The sequence below is a fragment of the Vipera berus genome (assembly GCF_964194415.1).
Source record: "Vipera berus genome assembly, chromosome: 3".
Classification (NCBI taxonomy): Eukaryota; Metazoa; Chordata; class Lepidosauria; order Squamata; family Viperidae; genus Vipera; species Vipera berus.
The window spans coordinates 96,397,159-96,420,364 of NC_138204.1; the positions used below are offsets into that span (position 1 = coordinate 96,397,159).

A 23,206-nucleotide genomic window follows, 5' to 3' on the forward strand; every position below is an offset into this window, starting at 1 on the left:
TGTAACCAGAAAGAATAAATACAAGGATTTCTTGTCTTTCGGGGCTGCTCTCATTTAGAGGAGCCCATCTTTTTGTTCAGCTGAACAAAAACATAAAGCTTGAAGGCAACTTCTGGTTTCCTGTATTTTTTACCAGCAAAACCTCAGAACCTGCATATCATTTTTGGAGAGTCTGGTTTCCAGCAGAGGTGCTTGGTTGGTCCTAGGGAGGCTCAGGAAAGGGGAAGGCACTGAGCGCAATACGGGATTTTCTGGAGGTGCCCCCCTTCTTGACTCTTCATTGTGGTTTTAACAGGAACCAGTTTTTTCTTTTTCTTTTTGGTTACCTTTTACTTGGTTCTTGCATACTCAGGAAGGCTGAAGATAAGGTAGGACACACAGATATGCATTACTTTGTTGCACCGGCTTGCTTGGCGAGTGTGTGTGTATGTGTAAATGTGTGTCTGTATCCTTGAATCATTTCCCACCATTGACCAGAGCTGGACGGAAGGGTTAATGCCAGCCACACCTAGGTCCCCCCTCTTTTTTTAGGGGGTGCTTGGGGCACTATGAAAGCAAGGGGCATTAATCTTGTACTCTTGTACTCCAACGGGTTGTGAGTGATTTGTGGTTGTTCCTTATATATATATTTCCCACTGTTGACCAGGCCTAGGCGTGATACTGATCTTAGCTGAAGGTCAGTGGATCTCCTGTGGCCCAAAAGGCTGTGCAAGTGGTGTGAGTGACTTGAACACATGGGCTCAGCCCAGGAAGACCAGTTAGAATGAATAAAAGACAGGGATATGTCCTCAGCCGCCTTGACTGTGTCATAAGAAACTTTGGTAAGCTTAAAACCCATCGAGATATGAAATTAAAACTCTGATTAAGTACAATCTCCTCTGTCACCAGGACATAACCACTGTTTGGCCCATAGGGGAATCCATAAATTTAGGAGTTTTTGAAACCATGGAGACTGTGCTTAAAGAGGCATGGATCATGATCAGCACACTTCATATGCTCTTTTGTTTTTTGTTTTTCTGGACCTTACATGTGAATAAGCAGGTACTTAAAGACTGTGGGCTGTGGTGACCTTCCGTGGCACTACCTTTTCCTGCTTTAGCTTCTGCTCCATCACTCTATAAGGGGATCTATTCCCTCACAGGGCAGGTAGCTGTTGGGAGGGAGGACACTAATATGGTCCTGGTTCATACCCCCTTCTCCACATCTGATCTTTATGCATGGGAGGACCGATTGGGTTCTTACACTGAAACCCCACACAGATATTCTGAATTGGTTCTGTCCACTAACTAGGCAGACCTCCAAGCCATGTTCGATGTCTTTTTAACAACAGAGGAGGGGCACATGGTATGCAATGCTACTAAAAGGAAGGAAGGTCCTTGGTCTGTAACTTAAAGGTTTCCAAAATATTATTCTCACTGCATTTTATTTATTTTATTTATTTATTTTATTTATTTATTTGTTTGTTTTTATATACCGCCCTTCTCCCGAAGGACTCGGGGCGGTGTACAGAGCGAGTTAAGCATACAGTAAAATAATAGTAAAAACAGATGAAACCCCAAAATCTATCAGGCCAGGCCGGCTTGCTGGAATAGGTAGGTTTTTAAGTCACGCCGGAAGGTGCGAAGATCGGGGGCCATCCGGATTTCGGCAGGCAAGCAGTTCCAGAGGGTTGGCGCACCCACTGAGAATGCTCTCCCCCTGGGGGCCACCAGCCGGCATTCTTTGACCGGTGGCACCCTGAGGAGGCCTTCTCTGTGGGAGCGCACAGGACGGAGGGGTGTTGACGCTGGCAGTAGGTGCTCCCGTAGGTATTCCGGACCCATGCCATGTAGGACTTTGTATGTCATCACTAGCACCTTGAATTTCACTCGGAAGGCAACTGGAAGCCAGTGCAGCTCACGGAGGAGAGGTGTGATATGGGAGTATCGGGAAGCCCTCAAAAGTGTTCGTGCAGCTGCACTCTGCACCAGCTGAAGCTTCCGAGTGGCTCTCAAGGGCAGCCCCATGTAGAGAGCGTTGCAGTAGTCAAGGCGAGAGGTCACAAGTGCATGGGTGACTGTACGTAAGGCATCCAGGTCCAGATAGGGTCGTAGTTGGCACACCAGGCGAACCCGAGTGAAGGCCCCCCTGGTCACAGCTCCTATGTGATCTTCTAAGGAGAGCTGTGAATCTAGGAGGACACCCAGGTTGCGGGCCCTATCAACCGGGGGTAATAGCTCACCCCCGATGTTAAGGGATGGAATACTCTGAGTATCCTGGCATGCCGGTATGTACAGCCATTCAGTCTTGTCCGGGTTGAGTTGAAGCCTGTTCCTCCCCATCCATTCCCGAACCGCTTCCAGGCAACGGGACATTATGCCGAGGGCATCACTGATGCAGTTTGGAGTCGAGATGAAGAGCTGGGTGTCATCAGCATACTGATGGTATCCTACTCCAAAACCACGAATGATCTCACCCAGCGGTTTCATGTAGATGTTGAACAGGAGAGGCGAGAGGACCGACCCCTGAGGAACTCCACAAACGAGAGGCCTCGGAGTCGACCTCTGTCCCCCTGCCAACACCGACTGCGAGCGTCCCAGGAGAAAGGAGGAGAACCACCGAAGAACCGTGCCTCCCACTCCCAATCCCCTGAGGCGCCGCAGCAAGATACCATGGTCGATGGTATTGAAAGCCGCCGAGAGGTCTAATAAGACTAGGACAGAGGAATGTCCCCTGTCCCAGGCCCTCCAGAGATCATTCATCAGAGCGACCAATGCCGTCTCCATGCTGTAGCCCGGCCTGAAACCCGATTGGCACGGGTCTAGATAATCCACTTCATCCAGGACCTGAGGAAGCTGATGCGCCACCACACTCTCAACAACCTTCGCAAGAAAGCGAAGGTTGGAGACCGGACAAAAGTTATTCAATGTAGCTGGGTCCAAGGTGGGCTTCTTGAGGAGAGGTCTCACCACCGCCTCCTTCAAGGAGGCAGGGAAGTGACCCTCACTCAGAGAAGCAGAGATGACCACCTGGAACCAGCCTCATGTCCCTTCCCGAGCTGCATAAGCCAGCCAGGAAGGGCACGGGTCCAATAAGCATGTGGAGGAGCTCAACCTCCTCATAATCCTGTCCACTTCCTTTGGAGTCATAGGATCAAACTCCTCCCAGGTGACGTCGACAAGACTGCCCATGTCCTGTTCCTCAGACTCTGCCCAGTTGGAGTCCAGGCCGGTTCGAATCCGAGCGATTTTATCCAACAGATATTGACCAAATTCCTCAGCTCGACCCTGTAAGGGCTCCTCCCTCACCTCTTGATTCAGAAGGGAGCGGGTCACTCTAAACAGGGCAGCCGGGCGATTATCTGCGGACGCGATGAGGGCGGAGAAGTAATTGGCTCTCGCCGCCCTTATCGCTGCGAGATAAGACCTGGTGTGGATTCTTAGCCGCAACCGGTCGGATTCGGATCGACTGGATCTCCAACGGCTCTCTAGGCCCCGTCTCCGACGCTTCATCTCCCGGAGCTCCGCGGTGAACCATGGGGCTCGCTGGGATCTGCGCCGGGTCAAGGGCCGCAAGGGTACAACTCGGTCAAGTGCCTCCGTGGCTGCCCTATCCCAGGCTTCCACTAAGGCATCCGCCGAGTTGTGAGCAGGGAGTGCAGGTGGGTTCCCAAGCGCTGCCTGGAACCTTTCAGGGTCCATTAGGCGCCTGGGTCGGTACCATCTGGTTGGCTCCGTACACCCACTGCGGGGGGTGGCAAAGTGGAAGTCCAGCCGTAGGAGGTGATGATCGGTCCATGACAGGGGCATAACGGTTGGAGAGCCCCCACCAAAATCATCATGCCACCGTCCAGATAAGAAAACCAAGTCAGGGGTGTGGCCTCCCTCATGAGTCGGTCCTGAAATTACTTGCGTCAGGTCCATGGCTGTCATGGAAGCCATGAACTCCCGAGCTAGCTCAGACGATCCTCCTAGGGATGGTAGGTTGAAGTCGCCCAAAACTATGAGTTTGGGGAATTCAACCACCAACCCCGAGAGGACACCGAGTAGCTTAGGCAGGGCTGCCGCTGCGCGATTAGGTGGAAGGTACGTCAGCAGCAGGCCCAACTGCGCCCCAGGACCGTATCTCAGAAAGAGAGACTCACACCCGACAATCTGAGGAACGGTGGTCTCCCGCAGGCTTAGGGACTCCCTGATAATTACTGCCACTCCTCCGCCCCTACCATGAGGCCGAGGATGGTGTAGCACCCGGAAACCAGGCGGGCAAAGGTCAACCAGAGGAACACCACCCTCTGGGCCCAGCCAGGTCTCCGTAATGCAAGCCAGGTCCGCGTGCTCACCCTCAACTAGATCTCGAACAAGGGGAGCCTTATTAGCAACGGACCTGGCATTCAGGTAGACCAGCCTGAGCTCAGGAGGCTGCACATCTTCGCTCCCAGGTCCTCGGGGAAGAGACAGAGGGTCGGAGCGTCTCACCGCTTGTAGAAAGCGGAGATGACCCTCCCGGTGTTGATACGGCCCTCTGCTTGCGCACCTTCTGCCGTTCCCCACCGTCCTGGGAATTGGTAGTGCGTCGGCTCACCTCTGGGCTTCGTCGGCGACCGAACCCCACTCCTCCCCTTCGCGGACGATCGTAGGCCTGGCCTGCGCAATGGTTGTTGGATGGCCCCCCTTTGTTGAACAACCACAGCCCACTCCCACCCCCCTCCCTAACCCCACAAAAAATTTTGCTAAGAAGTTAACCAGGGGCCTCTTGTTGGATTTATGCTGGAGGCCCCTGACCCTGCCCGGCCATCTCTCAGAGGCCCAATGGTCGGGCCCTTCATCGAGATTGGAGGTGGTAGCGAAGGCGGGTCGCACCCAGGAGAGGGGGGAACCCCCGAGGGCGTGCAGGTCCGTGCTGGAGTAGCAAAGGTGCATAGAGTCAAGAAGGATTCCAGGGAAGGCAGTCCCATAGATGGTGATTAGCAGGAGGGTCGAGTCAGGGTAGGTGGGTATCTGGACCGTCACCCAGCCACTGCCACTTAGCCGGGTGTACCCCAGAAGCAGGCCACTCCTCATCCTCTCACGATGGGTTGTGACTCTGTTTCCGGGGATAGTCCAGAATGCACTCTGGGTAAAGCATACCTCATAGAGCTCCCACCTCTATGGGGTTGCAGGTGTAAGGCCAAGCCACTCTGCCACCGTGGTTTGCACCCAGGCCCATCATGTCCTATGGGGAGAGAGTGGGCAAGGAAGGTTAAGAGCGGGCAGAAGGCAAGATGGTGCGATTCTAATCTGGCGTCGGATTCGGTGGTTCAGTCGCCTTTTCAGTTCCCTCGCCGTACTGATACTCTGGGCGTTGTTCCCGGCCGCAGCTCCATAGGCCCTTACTGGTTGGGGACCGTCCAGAGCGCGGCCTCCCAGAGGTACGGGAGTCCCAGATGCCATGCCGCCGCCGTCGCCGCCTCCGTTGAAAGTGTCTTGAAAAAAGCGGTCTGAGCCACGGCCCAGGAGCGGCCCGGTTACATCACCGTAGTGGTCGCCGCCACCGTCTTCTCTGCCCCGCTGATCTGCGGGTGTCTCCTCCTCCTCCTCCGGCTCGGAGAGGCCGTCGCCAACAAGAGTAGACCCGGGAGGATTAGAGCAGCGAGAAGACGGAGTGGGTTTTAAACGGCCGCGAACAGCCCGGGCGCTGGCCGGAGATGCCACGCCGTCACTGACACCGCCGCCGTCGAAGGCTCCTGGAAAAATGGTAGGTGGGAGGCTCGGAGATGCTGTCGCCGCCGTCGCCGCCGTCGCCGCCGTCGCCGCCGTCGCCGCCATCGTCGCTGCTGTCTCCACAGCTCAGCTGGTCTGCGGCGTCTCCTTTGATGAAGATCTGCTCGGAGACACCGCCGCCACCCAGGAGTAGACCGAGGCGGCCGAGGCATAGAGGAGACGTCGGCCCCCATTCAAAACGGCCGCAACGGCTCAGGGGGCAGGCCGGAGATGCCACGCCGCCGCTGCCACCGCTGCCGTCGAAGGCTCCTTGAAAAACGGTCGATGGGAGGCTCGTAGATGCTGTCGCTGCCGTCGCCGCCGTCACCGCTGCTGTCTCCACTCTTCAGCTGATCCGCGGCGTCTCCTTTGATGTAGATCCGCTCGGAGACGCCGACGCCGCCCAAGAATAGACCGGGGCAGCCGAGGGAGAGAGGAGATGTCGGCACCCATTTAAAACGGTCGCAAACGGCTCAGGGGGCGGGCTGGAGATGCCCTGGCGCCCCTATGGCCGGTCCGGGGAGGCAGCGGGCGGCACATTGCCCGACTCAATTGCCCAAACCTCTGACCCCACCACAGGGGTCTAGAGACATCCCTGGGGGGCTCCTGGGGGACGCCTTACTGCTGGGGCTCACGGAGCTCTCCCCAGCACGTCCGCCATCTTTGGAGCCGGAAAAAAAAAATTGCCCTCCCTAAACAGGAAATGTGGGCATAATTTATGATGTTTATCAGTTGCCAGCTGAAAGTCCCAGTGACTTCCTTGAGTGCTCCATTACAGAAGGTGGAGGGGACTTAAGGTGATGATAGACAAATTGCTGGAAGGAGGGTATAAAGCCTACACGACATGGCCAGAAGTGATAACCAGGGGGGCTGAAGAGGGTGAAAAAAACCAGTATTGTTTTGCTGGCTTAAGCTCTGTAACAGGTGCCCCGGTGCACAGCTTTTCATCCTTTTCACCCATTGTACCACTTTTCGGATACGATATCAGTTACAATATTTGAGAATACATCCCCAAAACTCTTATGCAAATACAATGCATTATGTCAGTTGTAGGACAAATAACATGAGCAAGCATTTTATTTCATCCCTGGATACAATTCCTGCAACTGCAGAAAAAGCAGCAAATGTGGAAAAAAGAGGATGTGCATTTCCTTGCTGTAGACAGTGCTTGTTTTGTAAAAAAAAAAAAAAAAGGTGCCAGAACCCACACATGTCACACAACCCACCTTGCCTACCCTACAAGGTTCCATCCAAAAAAGGTGCCAGAAATCCGTTCTAGGCATTCTATGACAAAAAAAGCCCTGGCTGTAGAACAAAGGGACAGTGAGTAAGTTAAACTTAAGAGGAAAAAGTAGGCTAAAGATAAATAAGAATAGAAACAGTTGACACTAAGCAGAGCAAGCTGCTAGAACATGATTCAGCAATGACAATATGTTTTGATGAGATTTGTAAGAAGTTTATTCTTCTTAATTTCCTAGCTTGGTTTTTTTTCCCTTTCAGTAGGATTGATTACTCCTATCGCCCAGGGATGGGAATAACTTCTTGATGCAGTTTTTGTCTTGTCTTTGTCTTTGTCTTGTCATAGGTCCTGGTGTGTTTGGGGTTAATACTGTTGTTGGTTTTTATGTGTGTGGGGGGAAGACCTGTCAGCTTTCTGTTGATTTGTTCATAGTTAATGCTTATCTTTTCCTTTGTGTTTCTTGGCTGTCTGCCCGGGACTGTTAACTTGCCAGGCGGGGGAGGAAGAGAGAGGGGAGAGAGTAAAAAAACCTCTTCCCTGGTGCTTTTATTTTATGGCTTGACTTTCCTGAGAGAAGGGGGGGGGGTTGCAGCGGCCTTTCATATTGTAATAGTTGGTTTCTGGGGCTAGGTTTTCTACTTTTTCATCCATGCTGGCTCAGGGATTCTGGGAACCGAGGTCTACAAGTCACAAGAGGGCTGAGGTTCCCTGCCCACCATGCCCTGCCCACCATGCCCTGTGGAAGTGGGAGGAAGTGGGACTTGCAGAAGAGAATGGCGAGGAGTGGTAAGGCCCCCTCAAGAGAGAAATGGGATGATGTCACCCAGATTCCAGGCACCCCCAGACCACCCGTTGCAGTCTTTTGCCCTGGAACAGGACTGGTGTTGTATATGCATGACATTTGGCCACTGGAGTAGGGAATGTCTTTTATGTTCCCCTCTTAACTGTCCTATAAGGTGCTGTTCCACAACCATGCTCTGGATAGAAAGGGGGGGTTGAGGGGCTGGAACCTTTATCTCCCTGTCCTTATGGATGATTCTTCCTATTCACCCCTGATACAAGTCAAAGTAAGAGGAGAACAATACCCTTTTTGGTTGGTACAGGAGCGTCACATTCAGTATTAAAAAAGCCCCTTGGAGACCCTTCCTCAGAAACATTTCAGGTCTTTGGGGCCAATGGCCCTTCTGTGTCAGTTGCAATACTCAACCCTTTGGAATGCTTTATGGGTGGTATTGGCCTTACTCATCTTTCTTTTCCTTTCAGCCTGCCCTATGCCCTTTTAGGATGTATTTGCTTGCTAAGTTACAAGCCACCATCATTGCTGTAATGAATAAACCCCTGTATCAGGCCACTACAGGAACAGATAAAGAACCCTTTGTGTGGACCAAGGATTGTCAGGTGACATTTGATAACATTCAAACTGCTTTAGTCAATGCTCTGGCCCTTGGCATTCCTGATGTCACTGAACCATTCCCCTTGTATTTGGCTAAAAGTAAAGCGGTGACTGCTGGGTTCCTTACTCAAATCCTTGGTACCTGGTCTCACCTTGTAGCCTATTTTTCCAAATAACTGGATCAGGTTGCTCAAAGATGCCCAGCGTGCCTTCGGGTGGCTGCAGTGCCATTCTTTTTTTTGGCTGCTGAACCATTAAACTTTGGGGCTCCTATCACGGTGGAATCACCCCATTCCATCCAGGATTTGTTAGCATCCAAGTGGGGACCATTGGCTTACAGCCTCCTGACTGGAACAGTATCAGATAGCACTCCTTGACAACTCACAAGTTCATATAGAGCACAGTAGCAGGTTCAATCCAGCGACCTTTCTTCCCCAACTGGATAGTGATCATAATTGTTTATAAACTATAACAGAAGTATTTTCTGGCTGGCCAGATCTACCTGACCTGCCATTGGAGGAAGTGGACAGGGACCTATATACAGATGGCAGTAGGTTTATAGGCAGGGAGAAAGACTAGCTGGCTATGCTGTGGTCACATTGGACCAGATAGTGGAAGCAGCAGCTCTCCCTGCAAGTACTTCAGCTCAGGAAACTGAACTCCTTGCCTTGACGAGGGCCTTGAAAGGTCAGACAGTAAGGTTAATATATTTATAGACAGTAAATTTGTGGGAAGGTTTGTGTTATACATGCACATGGGGCATTATAGATGGAGTGTGGTTCAATCACCACTCCTATTAAATATGGACGGGACATTTTAAGGCTATTGGATGCTGTTTTGCTCCTGCATTAAGGTAGCTGTCAAGCATGTGAGGGCCCATGTTAGGGTCAGTACTGTACATGGAAGAGGAAGTGCCTTGGCCGGCCGCACCTTAAAGTCTGCCACATCAGGTTTGCTGTCCCCTTGGTATATGGGTGCACTTGTACCCTCACGTTTGCCTGTGGTGGCTCCAACATATATGCACTGGATGGGCACAGAGCTTCTGAACTAGGTGCTGTTTATCATGGACGTAGGCTGGAGAAGGATCAGAAGTGCCTTCTCCCAAAACATGCATTATGGGCCCTCTTACAAAACTTGCATGCCAGCACTCATTGGGGTTACATGGCTCAGTTTCTTATAATGGACTATAAGAGGGATCTATAACAGGGCCCTCACAATGATTAGGCAATGTGTCATTTGTGGATGTAATGACCTGTGGAAATTATTAAGTTCCCCTTGGGGAGGCTTGGGGCTGGCCAGGATCCTGCTAGTTTGGGGGAATTTGATTTTACTGAGTTGCCATGGTCGCAGGGTTTTAGGTACTTGCAAGTTTTTGTGGATGCTTTCTCTGGAGGGAATGAGGCCTTTCCCTGCCATTATCCAGCAGGAAATTCAGGCCCTGGGTATTGTTTGGTGGTTTCATCTGTCCTATAGGCTCCAGTATTCAGTACACATGGGGAGGCCTGTTTCTCTTTGGGATGGTATATGGTCAGACCTTTCTTTCTCATTTGCCCTATCCACTTCCCTCCCTGTTGTTGGAGACCAGGCCCTCCGAGGATGTATACACTCTTTTGCTAATGATATTTCTTCCGTTTCTCAAGCTGTCCAAGCCCTCCATCATCCAGGGGTGGATCATCCACTCCATCCTTTCCTTCCTAGTGTTTAGGTGCTTGTCACATCCTGGACTGCTTCTGGCCCTTTAGCTGACTGCTGGGCAGGGCCCTTCATTGTTCTTCTTGCTACCCACATGGTGGTCAAGGTTGCTGGGCTTCATGCTTGGATTCGTCACGCTTTTCTTCACTCTTCATCACCTTCTGACACTGAGGACTGAGTTGCTTGGAATGTGGCCCCCTGGTGCTGAGGAAGACCTTGGGCTGAAGTTTCTGCTTAAGTGCCAACGCTGATCTGTATGCCGGGACATCTTGGTCACTGTAATACCTGTGCCCACTGGGCTTCTACACAGGCAATTTCTTCTCACTGGCTTCCTGCTTACTTACATCACGGGCATCACTTCTCTGTCTCTTGGCTGACATCTGGTTTTTTGTTTGGGTTGTTCATCCTTTCTTTTTTAGTACTCTGTCTTGTTTTTCTTTCCCTACTCCATGCTCTCTTTTGCAGGGGGGATTATGGGTGGTGGTCACCTTCAATTATGGGAGGTGGTCCCCAATTTCCTAGTCCCTCTTTGGAAGGTCAGTACTGGCATGTGGGATGGTTGACATAGATGTCATCAGACCTTTGGCCTTGACTAAAAAAAGGTCCCCTCTGCTCTTTGTAGTTTATTTGGAGCAATGGGACTCATGACTTATATGTCTGTGTTAAGAGCTTATATGCCTAAGGGGTTGGAAGGTGAACCAGGCATTTATCTTGCTAATCACTCGGACTGGTGGTTCCTTTGTGGTCAGTTTGCCTGTAAGTCTTTGCCAGCTTACTGATCTGGTACATGTACCATACGGATTATCTTTCCCTATGTTAATATTATCCAACACAAGGATACCATTCATCTCATGGAGGAAGGAATTAGGAATTACCCTAAAGATCTCAAGATTTCTACTGATACTGTGTGGGGATGGTTTAGGGAATTATTCTTGGTACTCTTTTTGTAGTATTCCTTGTTCTTGTATCCTGTTGTGTCATTCACTGCTTGTCCCTATTCACCTCTGCCTGTCCTCAACAATGTGGGCCGCATACTACAGAAGCCTATCCCATGTTCATACTTTTGCGCACTGCTCTAAGTATGAAAAGGGGAAAAATTTTTGACCTGGAATTAGGGGACAGTATAGTAAATATCAATTGTGAATGTGCAGATGGCCCTACTGTCTTTGTGCTCTTGCAAAGTCCTGGATGCAGGGTCATGAAAGGCCAGCAAAGAAAATGCCCAATGTCCTAACCCACCCAAGAACATACTATATCTTTAGGGAAACATCCAAAAGGGAACATGTTTGTTACTTCTGCTCTCTTATCTACAGTATGCCAGACTTAATAGGTGAAATCTTTATCATATGCATGTCAGCTTTGCTGTAACGGCTCAGCATCCAGCAGGGCAGGTCATTACCAAAAGAACTTTTTTGAATGTAACTGGACAATAGGGAGACAACATGGGAGTGGAATAAAAAAGGGAAAGTTATCTGGGGAATCTTTGCATGCATATCTTTAGTTCTGGCTTTTGCTATATTGTAACCAACTGGCTTTTAGTAAAAGTATACTCTTTGCTACGAATGGAATTGAGAGTCATTGTTTCCTAAGGAACCAAGATGGGGCAGGTGTGACAACTACTATGTGTCATTACACATAAACACTAATATATTCTTATAGTTTTAGGGATTCAAAATCCTAAATGTGATTTTGTTTGAGATGGGGGGCAGTGTAACCTCATCTAGAACAGAATGCTCTGATGGACTTTTCAAAATTGTCCTTTGGCACTTCCATCTTCTCTGGATTCAGAGGTGAGAACCAGTAGCTCAAGATCCACATATTCTGAAAGGCATCTCCAGAGCAGACTCAGATCAGGCTAGTAAAAATTGGAATGTATGTAGCTTATAAAGCAGTATAGCTGCTTTATTTTACATAATTAAAAAGAAAAGAAGATATCCAATGTTTCTAAAAGAAAGGGAATCCTGAATCTGCCTAATCAGACCCAGGAATTTCCCCACTCAATATGCCTATGGATTTTTCAAAGTCTTGTATCTCATACAGAGCTTTTCTTAGCTGCTTCTCAGTCCATTTATTCATGGCTTTGAAAAGAGGCAATCTTCCTCTGGCAACGCAGTTTTTCATGTATATTGGCAGCTCTGCAGAGTCCACCAAAGAGCTGATTGGCATCTCATGTCTCTGCAAGGTAAAGCAGGAGAATTGGCTCAATGCTGGTTTTTTACAACTCACTGATGGGTCACTGGCTGGTTCCTGGAAGAAAAATCCTAGTACTGTTATCTTTAGCCCTGGCAACTAATTAATAGAAGTAAATAACAAACAAACAAACAAACAAACAAAAACCACTGCTTTTCATCCTTGCTCTTGAGCTCTAGAGGATCCAGACATTGAAAGTTAGGACGTGGAATGAAGCCAAAGTTTTTGTAATGGGAAATATTTGCTACTCTATATTTCACAATTAACTTCCTTTACCTCCCCTTCTCAACCCCATGACAGCACACAACACAACTGGTTGTCATTTTAAAGATCTCAAATATTACTGCTTATGTTAACTTCTCCATCCTTTTTACATCTTCAATTATCATTCTATAATGATATACAAATCAATCTAGCTGCTTCATTCATTCCCATTCATTAATAATGTGTATTTTCTTTTTCTTTCAAATTTAACTATTTGACAGTTTGGTACAACATAGAATAATAGGTTGGAATGGACCTTGGAGGTCATGTAGTCCAACCCACTGCCCATGGCAAGAGATACTATACCATTCCAGACTTTCTTTGGATTTGAGGGGATAGATACACCTGATCATAGAAAGAATAATGCAAAGTCGCGTGGTCGCACAGAGAGACGGACACTTGAGCTGGGTAGTATTTCTTTTATTCGGATCAGGAATGAATCTGAGACAAAGGGGTTTACCAGGTGTTTCTTATACCTGCCCAGGTGAATGATGGCCAATAGAATTGAACCTGGGCTTCCCGCCAGTGCATGTGGCCAATAGGTTTAAACCCTGGCTTCCCGCCAGAGCTGACCATGCCAGGGGCTGTCAAACTTGCTCCATCCGGCTTTTCCCACCTCAGCGGTTATCGCCTGGAGCTGTCCAGCCCCCTGCTGCGCTGGCATTTCCTGTGTATGCTAGCAGCATACACTAAACCCCTTCCCCCATAGTGAGGACTTTCCTCTGTCATACCATCTCCAACTATATACACATATTTACAAAACATGGTTACAATGGATACACTTGTTGTTCTGTTGCCCCCTTATGAATGTACATAGTCAGCGAGGTAGCTTGGCGCTTTGTGTGGCCTACTTGACCTTCTTGGTACATGTTCTCCCGGAGGTATGGTGGCATGGCTATTCATTCCTTCCTGAAGCTCCTGTTGAGGAAGGTTGCTGTGTGTCTGTGTGTGTGATTTTCTGATTCCTGGTGACTGCCTGGTTTCTCTGTCAGACTCCTGCCTGTACAGGGGTTGCCATTGATCCCCCCCAACCATCCTCCTTGGTGAATGTGTTTGTATTGGCTTTTGTGTTGGATCTTCCTCCTCAACCCCCAGTGTGTCCTCTGCCGCCCTTTCAGGAGTCCTTTTCCTCAGTTGGTCCAGATGCCTTTTCCACAGGAGTCCCCCCTCCACCCTTACTCTGTAGGAAAGGGGCCCTGTTTGCTCTAAAATTTCCCCTGGTACCCATGGATAACCCGTACTGTAGTTCCTGGCCCAAATGAGGTCCCCTGAGGTAAAGTGTGTCTTGATGTTGGGGTTCCCAGTGTCTGCGGCTACTCTGTCTGGATGGAGCCTGTCTAAAGTTGTAATGAGGCGTCTCCCCCATCTGAGTTCCGCTGGGCTTTTGCCTGTGGCAGTGCTAGGTGTTGCGTGTTGGTGAAGGAGGAATGTGGCTAGTCTTTGCTTCCAATCTCCCTGTACTATGCGCTTGAGTGCATCTTTTGTTGTTCTCACGAATCGTTCTGCCAATCCATTACTGGCAGGGCAGAAGGGGGCCGAGGTGACGTGTCTAATCCCCAAGGTCCTCAGGAACACCTGGAAATCCGAGGAAGTAAATTGCGTTCCATTATCTGACACGATTACATCAGGCAACCCATGTGTAGCAAATATCCCCCTCAATGCTTGGATGGTCCCTGCTGATGTCATGCTGCTTACAGGTACCACCTCAAGCCGTTTTGAATGACTATCCACAACTACCAGGAATGTGTGACCTTGGAATGGGCCAGCGTAGTCTATGTGCACCCTGGACCAGGGTGAGTGTGTTTCCTCCCACTTATGGACTGGTGCATGTGGTTGTTCTGGCTGTGTCCTCTGGCATGTGTAACACCCCGCTACCTGTGCTTCTATCTCCTTGTCCAACCCTGGCCACCACAGGTAACTCCTTGCTAGAGCCTTCATTCTTACTATCCCTGGGTGTCCTTCATGTAGTGATTGGAGAACTCTTTCCCTGAGCCTTGTGGGAATTATGACTCTGTTTCCCCACAAAAGGCACCCTTTGTGTGTGGACAGTTCAAACCTTCTTGAAAAGTAAGCAGTGAACTCTTGCCCTGGTGATTTGTCTTGCCACCCACTACTCACCCACGAATGAACCCTGCTCAGAACCTTGTCTTTTGGTGTCTCTGTGGCTATGTCCCTTGCGTTGAGGGGGCATTCTGGCAGTTCCTGGATTGCCAGGATTTGGGCAGCCGGTGCTGGGTCCGGCTCCCTGTCCATTAGGGGCAGTCTGCTGAGACCATCAGCATGCCCCATCTCCTTCCCTGGTCTGTGTATCAATTTACAAGAATATGCAGAGAGAAATATTGACCATCTTAACATTCTAGGTGACAAAATCTGTGGTGTTTGTTTCTCTGTTGTGAATAGTCCTAATAAAGGTTTATGGTCTGTGAAGATTATGAAATCTCTGCCATACAGGTAATCATGAAATTTCTTTACTCCAGCAACCACTGCCAGTGCCTCCTTGTCTATCTGGGCGTAGTTCCGCTCTGCAGCTGACAGGGTTCTGGAGTAGTAGGTGATGGGAGCCTGAGTTCCATCCTCCTTGAGATGGCTGAGCACTGCTCCAATCCCATAAGGGGATGCATCGCACGCAAGACAGATTGGCTGATCCTCCCTGAAATGGGTGACAGTGGCATCGCTTGCTAACATGTTTTTTAGTGTTTGAAATGCTTTTGCATGTTTGTCAGTCCATTCCCAAGGCGCTTGCTTGTCAAGCAGCCTATGTAGGGGTTCCGCAATTGAGGCTTTGTGAGGCAGGAATGTGTGGTAGAAATTGAGGAGCCCTAAGAACGCCTGCAATTCAGGCTTGTTTTTGGGAGCAGGGGCTTCCTTGATTGCCTTCACTTTTGATGCAGATGGGTGGATGCCTTGAGCATCTATCCTGAACCCCAGGAATTCTGTCTCTGGGACCCCAATCTTGCACTTCTCCCTTTTGAGTTTGAGACCTGCCCCCCTGAACCTCTCAAGGACCGTCCTTAAACAGTTTGCCAGCACGTCCGGGGAGCTGGCTGCGATCAGGACGTCATCAAAATAAGGGCAAACCCCTGGTATTCCCTTAAGCGTCCTTTCCATCACCTCCTGAAAAATCCCAGGCGCTACGCAAACCCCAAACTGCAACCGGTCTACCCAGAACGCTCCCTTGTGAGTGATGATCGTTTGTGCTCTGGCAGCCCCTGGGTCTACCGGCAGTTGCTGATAAGCTTGGGCGAGGTCCAATTTAGCGAACACCAACCCGCCTTGTAGGGACGCTAAGATGCTGCTGACTGCAGGGACCGAATAGGAATGGGCACTTAAAGCTCGGTTTATGGTCCCTTTATAATCAGCGCAGATATGAATTTCCCCGTTTGCTTTAATTGGCGTTACGATGGGAGTTTCCCAATCCGCTCCATCTACTGGTGTTAACACCCCCTGGTCTACCAGCTTATCCAATTCCCGCTCTATCTTTTGCTTTAACGCGAATGGAACACGCCTCGCCTTCATCCTTATGGGTTGCACCTGGGGATCTAGTCTAAATGAGATTGAGGACCCGTGTACTTTCCCAACTGCCCATCGAACACGTCCGCGAATTCCTCGCAGACTGCTTCTAGGGACAAATGGCTCCGTGTCTGATTAATCCCTGTAATTTTGATGCCCAAGGCGTTAAACCACCCCAACCCCACAAGGCTAGTCCGCTGGCCCTTGACAAACAGCACACTTAATTTACCCTTGAATCCCTTGTACTGCACCCACACCAACGCCTCCCCCCGGACTTTAATCGGTGAATTTTGAAAGTCAGAGAGGGTCAGTCTGGATGACCTCAAGGGAACCCGTTGGCCGCTCCGCTTGAAAATGTCTAAAAACGTTCTGGCGGAGATGATGGATACGGCTGACCCTGAGTCCAGCTCCATCAAGCAGGGGACCCCTTGCAGCTTCACCCTCAGTTTTATTTTTTGGGCTAGCGCCGCAGGAGCCCCTGTTTTGAAAATGCCCGGCCGTCCCGTTGTGTGACTCACAGTCAGACCCAGCGACTGCTTCCCAGTACCTGTGGCATACTGGAACTCGGCTTCCACCTCGTGTAGGCTGTCCCGCTGCTTGCTTCTGCAGACCGCCGCGATGTGCCCCGTTTTCCCGCATGACCGACACTTGAAACGGCAGGTAGACCGGGGATGCTGTCCTCCACAGCTCGCACAGCGGGTAGCCCGGGAGCCGCTCGCGCCGTAGCCGGAGCACTGGGTAGACCGGGGCTGTCCTTAGCCGCTGTTCAGGGTAGACCGGGAGTTGCAGCCGCAATGCTGGGTAGACCGAGGGCGATTCGCGCTGTGGCCATGAGGCTGGGTAGACCGGGGTCCGCTCGCTCCGCATCTGCACTCCTGGTCTCTCTCGCCTGCCGTGGTTGGTCTTGGTTCTTTTCTGTTGTCTCGGTCGGGGTTGAAGGATCGCTGAGGTCGGTTGATGGCATCCACCTCCAGCTCTGCCCTGTCTGCGTCGGTGCCTCTTCTCACCTGGTGGATGGATCCGCCTTCCCTCGTCTCGGGCTCCTCGGCTGCATCCCAGGCTAGGAGTTCATCTTGGACATCCCTCAGGGTCAGTTTCTGCTTGGCAAAAAGTTTCTGGCGCAGCTTCCTGTCCCTCACCCCACAAACGAGCCGATCCCGCAGCCTAATTTCTAGATTTTCGAAATTGCAGAGGCGAGCTGCCTGCCTCAGAGCTGCCATATACTGTTTGGCAGACTCACCTGGTCGCTGATCCCGTTTTTTGAAGCGATAGCGCCAGGTGATCTCGGACGTCTCGGGCTTGAAATGTTCAGACAGCTTCGCCAGCAATTCGTTGTAGCCGACGGAGTGGATGTCATCGGGAGCGCAGAGACCGACCGCCAGCTGGTAGGTTTCTGTGCCGCAGCTGCAGAGCAGTACCGCCGCTCTTTGCCCGTCCTCCTTCACCCTGTTCGCCCGCAGGTAGCATTCTATCTGCCCCACGAAGGCTTCCCACTCCTCGGGGCGGCTGTTATTGAAAAGGGGATACTGACCCAGTTGTGTCATCTCGTCGTCTCGGTTGTCCTGCGTCTGGATCCGGAGCTGCCGATTGGATTCTGTCCGTGGCTAGCGTTGTCCGATGCAGGATCCCATCCTCATCGCCAGTGCAAAGTCGCGTGGTCGCACAGAGAGACGGACACTTGAGCTGGGTAGTATTTCTTTTATTCGGATCAGGAATGAATCTGAGACAAAGGGGTTTACCAGGTGTTTCTTATACCTGCCCAGGTGAATGATGGCCAATAGAATTGAACCTGGGCTTCCCGCCAGTGCATGTGGCCAATAGGTTTAAACCCTGGCTTCCCGCCAGAGCTGACCATGCCAGGGGCTGTCAAACTTGCTCCATCCGGCTTTTCCCGCCTCAGTGGTTATCGCCTGGAGCTGTCCAGCCCCCTGCTGCGCTGGCATTTCCTGTGTATGCTAGCAGCATACACTACAAATAACAAAAAACAAAATAATACAGTTGGAAGGGACCCTATAGGTTGTCCAGTTCCAACCCCCTGGCCAAGCAGAAGACCCTTTCAAATGGCTGTCAATCTCTTCTTTAAAACCTCCAGTGATGGAGGATCCACAACTTCTGTAGGCAAGCCATTCCACTGGTTAATTGTTCTTAGTTCTAGGTTGCTTCTCTCTTGATTAGTTTCCATCCATTGCTTCTTGTCCTGTCCTGAGGTATTTTAAAGAATAGATTGACCTAATCTTCTTTATAGAAGTTTTTCAAATATTAGAAAACTGCTGTGATATCACCCCTAGTCCTTCTTTTGACTAAACTAGAAATAGCCAATTCCTGCCACTTTTCTTCATATGTTTTAATTTCCATCCCCTAATCATCTTTGTTGCTCTTCTTTGCACTCTTTCTAGAGCCCCAATATCTTTTTTTATGTTGTGGCTACCAAAACTGGATGCAAAATTCCAAGTGTGTTCATACCAAGGCATTATAAAGTGATACTTTATAACGTTTATTTATTTTTATTTATTTTAATCCCATTTATATCCCGCCCTTCTCCGAAGACTCAGGGCGGCTTACAATTTAAGCACAAACCAATGTGCTTAGCAATAGCCTTCATTCTATGTATATGCCTGCTTATTAGGGCTTTCGCCCCCCCCCCACAAACCAATGTGCTTAGCAATAGCCTTCATTCTATGTATATGCCTGCTTATTAGGGCTTTCGCCCCCCCCCAAGCAGCATTATTACAAAGTCAGCTTATTGCCCCCAACAATCTGGGTCCTCATTTTACCTACCTCAGAAGGATGGAAGGCTGAGTCAACCTTGAGCCTGGTGGGATGCGAACCTGCACGTTCCCAGTATTTCGCTGTTCTACTAATTTAGTCACTTTGTCAAGAAGTGACTAAATAAGGTTTCTTTGGCATATTACTCCTCATTGCATTATTCATGTATTTAAAATTTATTCAACTTATTTACTTTCTCAATCAACAATGTGTTTTCAGTGCAAATGAAAATATGTTCAAAGTACGCTGGTTTTCTCATCTGCCCCCTCCCTCCTCGTAGATGTCTTCCCAAGAAGTAACCCAAAGCCGTCATGGGAAAGAGTCTAATTGCAGGAACAGTTAGGAGTTCTAGACATCAGGGTTAAAATGGACAAAGGTTTTTCAGGAAGAAGAACATATTCAGATATTCCCACTATACAGCATCTTAAGCGACTACACATTCGATTTGTGCAAGGTTTGAGCAGTTATTAATAGAAAGTGGGTAATAAAATTAACAAACCATTGTGTGGAGATCACATTTGTTCCAAAGCAATTGCTATCCATTTTATCACAGCTCTGACTAAGGTGTACCTTCTTAAGTTGAAAGACAATAGCAAGGCAATGTAGCAATCATTTTCTGCCTATCAGATCAATAATCTATATGACACTGTTGCTTTTAAAAATAAGAATTAGTTTTAGCATTTTGCAGTGTAGTTCCTTATAAATATGCTTAAAACTTGTGTGTGTGTATATGTGTTTGCAATCATCAGGAATGTTGATCAGTTGATTCTTTATCCAATACAGTTATTGAGGGAGGATGTGGATGGCCACCTGCTGTGGACAATGGAGACATCATGGACACACTGAAGGCAACCTATGTCGATTCTGAAAATATAACTTATCAATGCCAACATTTCTATATAGTGGAAGGATCTGCAAGAGTGACTTGTCAAAATGGCCACTGGTCACAAACACCAAAATGCAGAGGTATAGGTGATATAATTCTTTATAGATTTATTCTTTATAGAGAAATATTGTACTTCGGGAAAGGAATAAATTTCATGATACCAGAGCTATTGTGTCAGTATGTTAGTGTCGGAAGGTATTTTACTGCCTTGTAATGGAGCAGTAATGAACCAAGATAAAGTAATTCAAAGAAAAACTGCCTCCTGTGATAGAAAATGTTGAAGCCACAGGAACCTTGGGGGGAAGTGATCATGCAATATTGGAATTGAACATTCTGGAAGCACAAGCAATAGAACACAGCCAAACTAGAGTCCTGGACTTTAAAAGAGCTAATTTCAATAAACTTAGAGAGACCTTGGGAAGAATTCCATGGATGAGAATCCTAAAGGGGAAAACAACTCAAGAAGCTTGGGAAATTTTGAAAAGTGAGATAATAAAGGCCCAGTCTAGTACAATACCAACAAAGAAGAAAAATAACAGCTCTCAAAAGAAACCAGCATGGCTGCATAAAGAACTCTCTGATAATTGAAAGTTAAAAAGGACAAGTATAAGAATTGGAAAGAAGGGCACATAACAAAGTCAGAATATCAGCTAATAGCCCGTGCCTACAAAGATGAAGTGAGGAAAGCTAAGGCTCAAAATGAACTAAGGCTTGAGACCAAAGTCCAAAATAACAAAAAAGTTTCTTTCAACATATAAAAAACAAGAAAAAAGTTAAGGGCACATTTCTTCAATACCACAGCATTTGGCTGCATTTAAAGAAGGAAGATGTAGGGCACCTACTCTATTGGAGCATGCCAGGTGGGCAGAAACATTTGGAGCCAGATAGGCAAACCCTCAGACAGGAAAGAAAGTTGACATAGAGTAAAATTTGTCAGAATGGTGGGGTATTATGTGGACTGTTAGACTTTATTATTAGTATTTTAGCCTGGCATCCATGCCTCCTTTTGAAACCATGTTTTTCTTTTGAACCAAACCTTTGATGAAACAGTAGGACTCTATTCTGAAGTCCCAATGCTTCTTTATGGTCAGCAGATCTAGAAATGCTGAAGAGGCAATGCCTTTGGACTCAGAACCATATACACTATACAACATACACATATATAAAATATAAATACATACTGCAGGAAATTCTTTCAGCCTGCATTTACAGAAGCAGCAAATAGAGTTTGAAGACAGTATCAAATTTAGAACAAAGGGTCTTGGCAACTAAAATTTCTAAGGCAGACTCAGTGCTGTTGTAGCAACTGTAATGAGCACCTGTTGATAGCAGTAATCCCTGGCTCTACCTGGGCTCATACCACAAAAGACAGATTGATTGACCCAAGAATATCATACCTTTGGTATTTCCTTGGGAACACCCTGGTCATTAAATCCCAGAGTTGATTTCCATCACACAATATCCTCACATATATTATTGAAATATTATATATGTTTTGTTATTATTTAATATTCTTTTATTAAAATAGTTGTTTAAATGCATATTCAATTCTTTGGATGTTTTTCACATTTAAAGGTCTCCCTTTCTAGAAATACCCATGAATATTGCCTTATGCTGTAATATGTGACTGTTCTCATTTCATATATACTTATGTGGGACATTTTTTTTCCTTGATACTAAACTTTGCATTATTTATCAAAACTCTGGTCTAAACTCCTGTTCATACTGAAGAGTGCATGTTATTTTTGCAAGCCTGCTTCATCCAACCTGGGAAGAAGAAGAATCACATCTATTCATCCTTGTGCCCCTGGAAAAACACACACGTTCTTCTAATTTATCATGCTATTATCAAAGATGTGATATTTAAAGAGATGCAAAAAAGAAGCAGGTATTGTTTGCAATGTGCGATAGCCAGAGAACAGTATGAAGAATGGGCACATTTTTCTGCAGTTGTTAATGGTATTCCTCCTCAGATCTAGGCTTTTTTACAAGTCTTTTTGGATATGAAAGGCATGGAAATATGGTAAAGGCTAAGGAGTTCCTGGCAAGAATTTCCAATACCTGTGAGAAAGAAAAAAAAAAGTAAACCCACCCCCCAAATTTTTCCTTGTCAATAATTACTGCTAGATTCCACAGTAATCCATTTCTGATGGCAGTTTTTCCATCTTACGCTTTAAAGTTAATATTAGTATGTTCTTGGGATTTAATGTTTTTGTATTTATTTATGATTCTTCTTCCCCCCCCCCCCCAGTCATTGAGTTGGTCAGTTCCAAATCAGCTATTGTTATTATGCCTTAGTTCAATTTCTCTTTTGGACTTAATTGCAGTCATTCAGTATTTCATTTAGGAATGAGAAACATTAAGAGATAGGGGAGATTATTTTCTAATTTTTCTTTCTTTTTCCATTGAACTGGAGATGGTTTGGACTGGAAAGCTGGGTTGGCTTTTCTAATAATATGTATAGAAATAATATGTGGGAGGGCAAGAAATTGAGACATCATGTGTGACCTGACATCATCATGCAAATACTTGCAAATTACATATTAATTTCATTTGCACACTACCTTCATGACACATGTGACATAATTGTGGATTCTACTGGATATTTTTATTAATGATCTAGTAATTTTCATAGACTCTGACTAAATAGCTAATGGGATGGGGCTAGGACAAAGGAATGTAGGCAAGCCCACACTAAAAGAGCTGGGTGAGAGAAACACTTTTTCACTAAAGAAAAGATGAGATCTTTCTGACTCAGTTCAAAATGTTTGTTTCGAAATATGACATGCTTTCTGTCAAAATATTATTTGTTGTTGACAATGAAGAAACCTTCTTTAGTAATTGTAAAATTGCTCAGGCAGTTAAGAGAAAAAAAATTGCATCAGTCTGATATGGAGTGTCATAAATCTTGCAACCCTGACAAAATTTCATAGTATACTGACCTTCTGGAAATTGTTTGAAGAGCACTAAATACTACCTCAGTAGAATTTGTAAAAATAAATAAAATGTACTAAGTCTTATTGATAAGATTGGCTAATGATTAACATTTATACAGAATGATTACATTTATACAGAATGAACACAGATACAGTTTTGTTTATATAAAATATCCTCCCCATCTCCATATGTATTGATCTATACTATACGTTACCTCCTTGATTTGGTTGCTATGCGTTAGTGTCATAATCATGTGTAGGAAGACAGCATTCCCCTCCTATGAGAAAAAAATATTTTGGAGAATATTAAAAAAGGCAGAATATTATATTTCTCCAAAAGAATAATGGATAAAATCTTAGACAGAAACCACCACCAGCCAAGTCTCTCTGCCTCAAGCAGAAACCAGCTCTGTTGAAATGCAGATTTGATAATCCTTTCAGAAAGACTGGATCAGGAAGCATGGGGCTTATGGGATTATAAAGACAAAGACCCCTAGAACCAGCAACCCCTCATCCAAAAATCCAACACAGGACATAGCCATCAGCCACAGCCTTAGGGAAGCAGGACATGACATTTAGAACATAATAGGATTAATCCACCACCATCAGAAT

At 47.4% G+C, this 23,206-nt stretch overlaps 1 long non-coding RNA gene across 2 annotated transcripts; it reads left to right on the forward strand.

Moving 5' to 3' along the window:
• Positions 1–294: 294 nt before the first annotated feature.
• Positions 295–20,281, forward strand: LOC308665052. Of its 2 annotated transcripts, none has more exons than XR_014025811.1 (2): positions 295–368; positions 19,556–20,281. It is a non-coding gene; the product is annotated as an uncharacterized lncRNA (long non-coding RNA). The 2 variants fall into 2 exon arrangements; XR_014025812.1 differs by lacking the exon at positions 295–368 and adding an exon at positions 13,961–14,193.
• Positions 20,282–23,206: the final 2,925 nt, after the last annotated feature.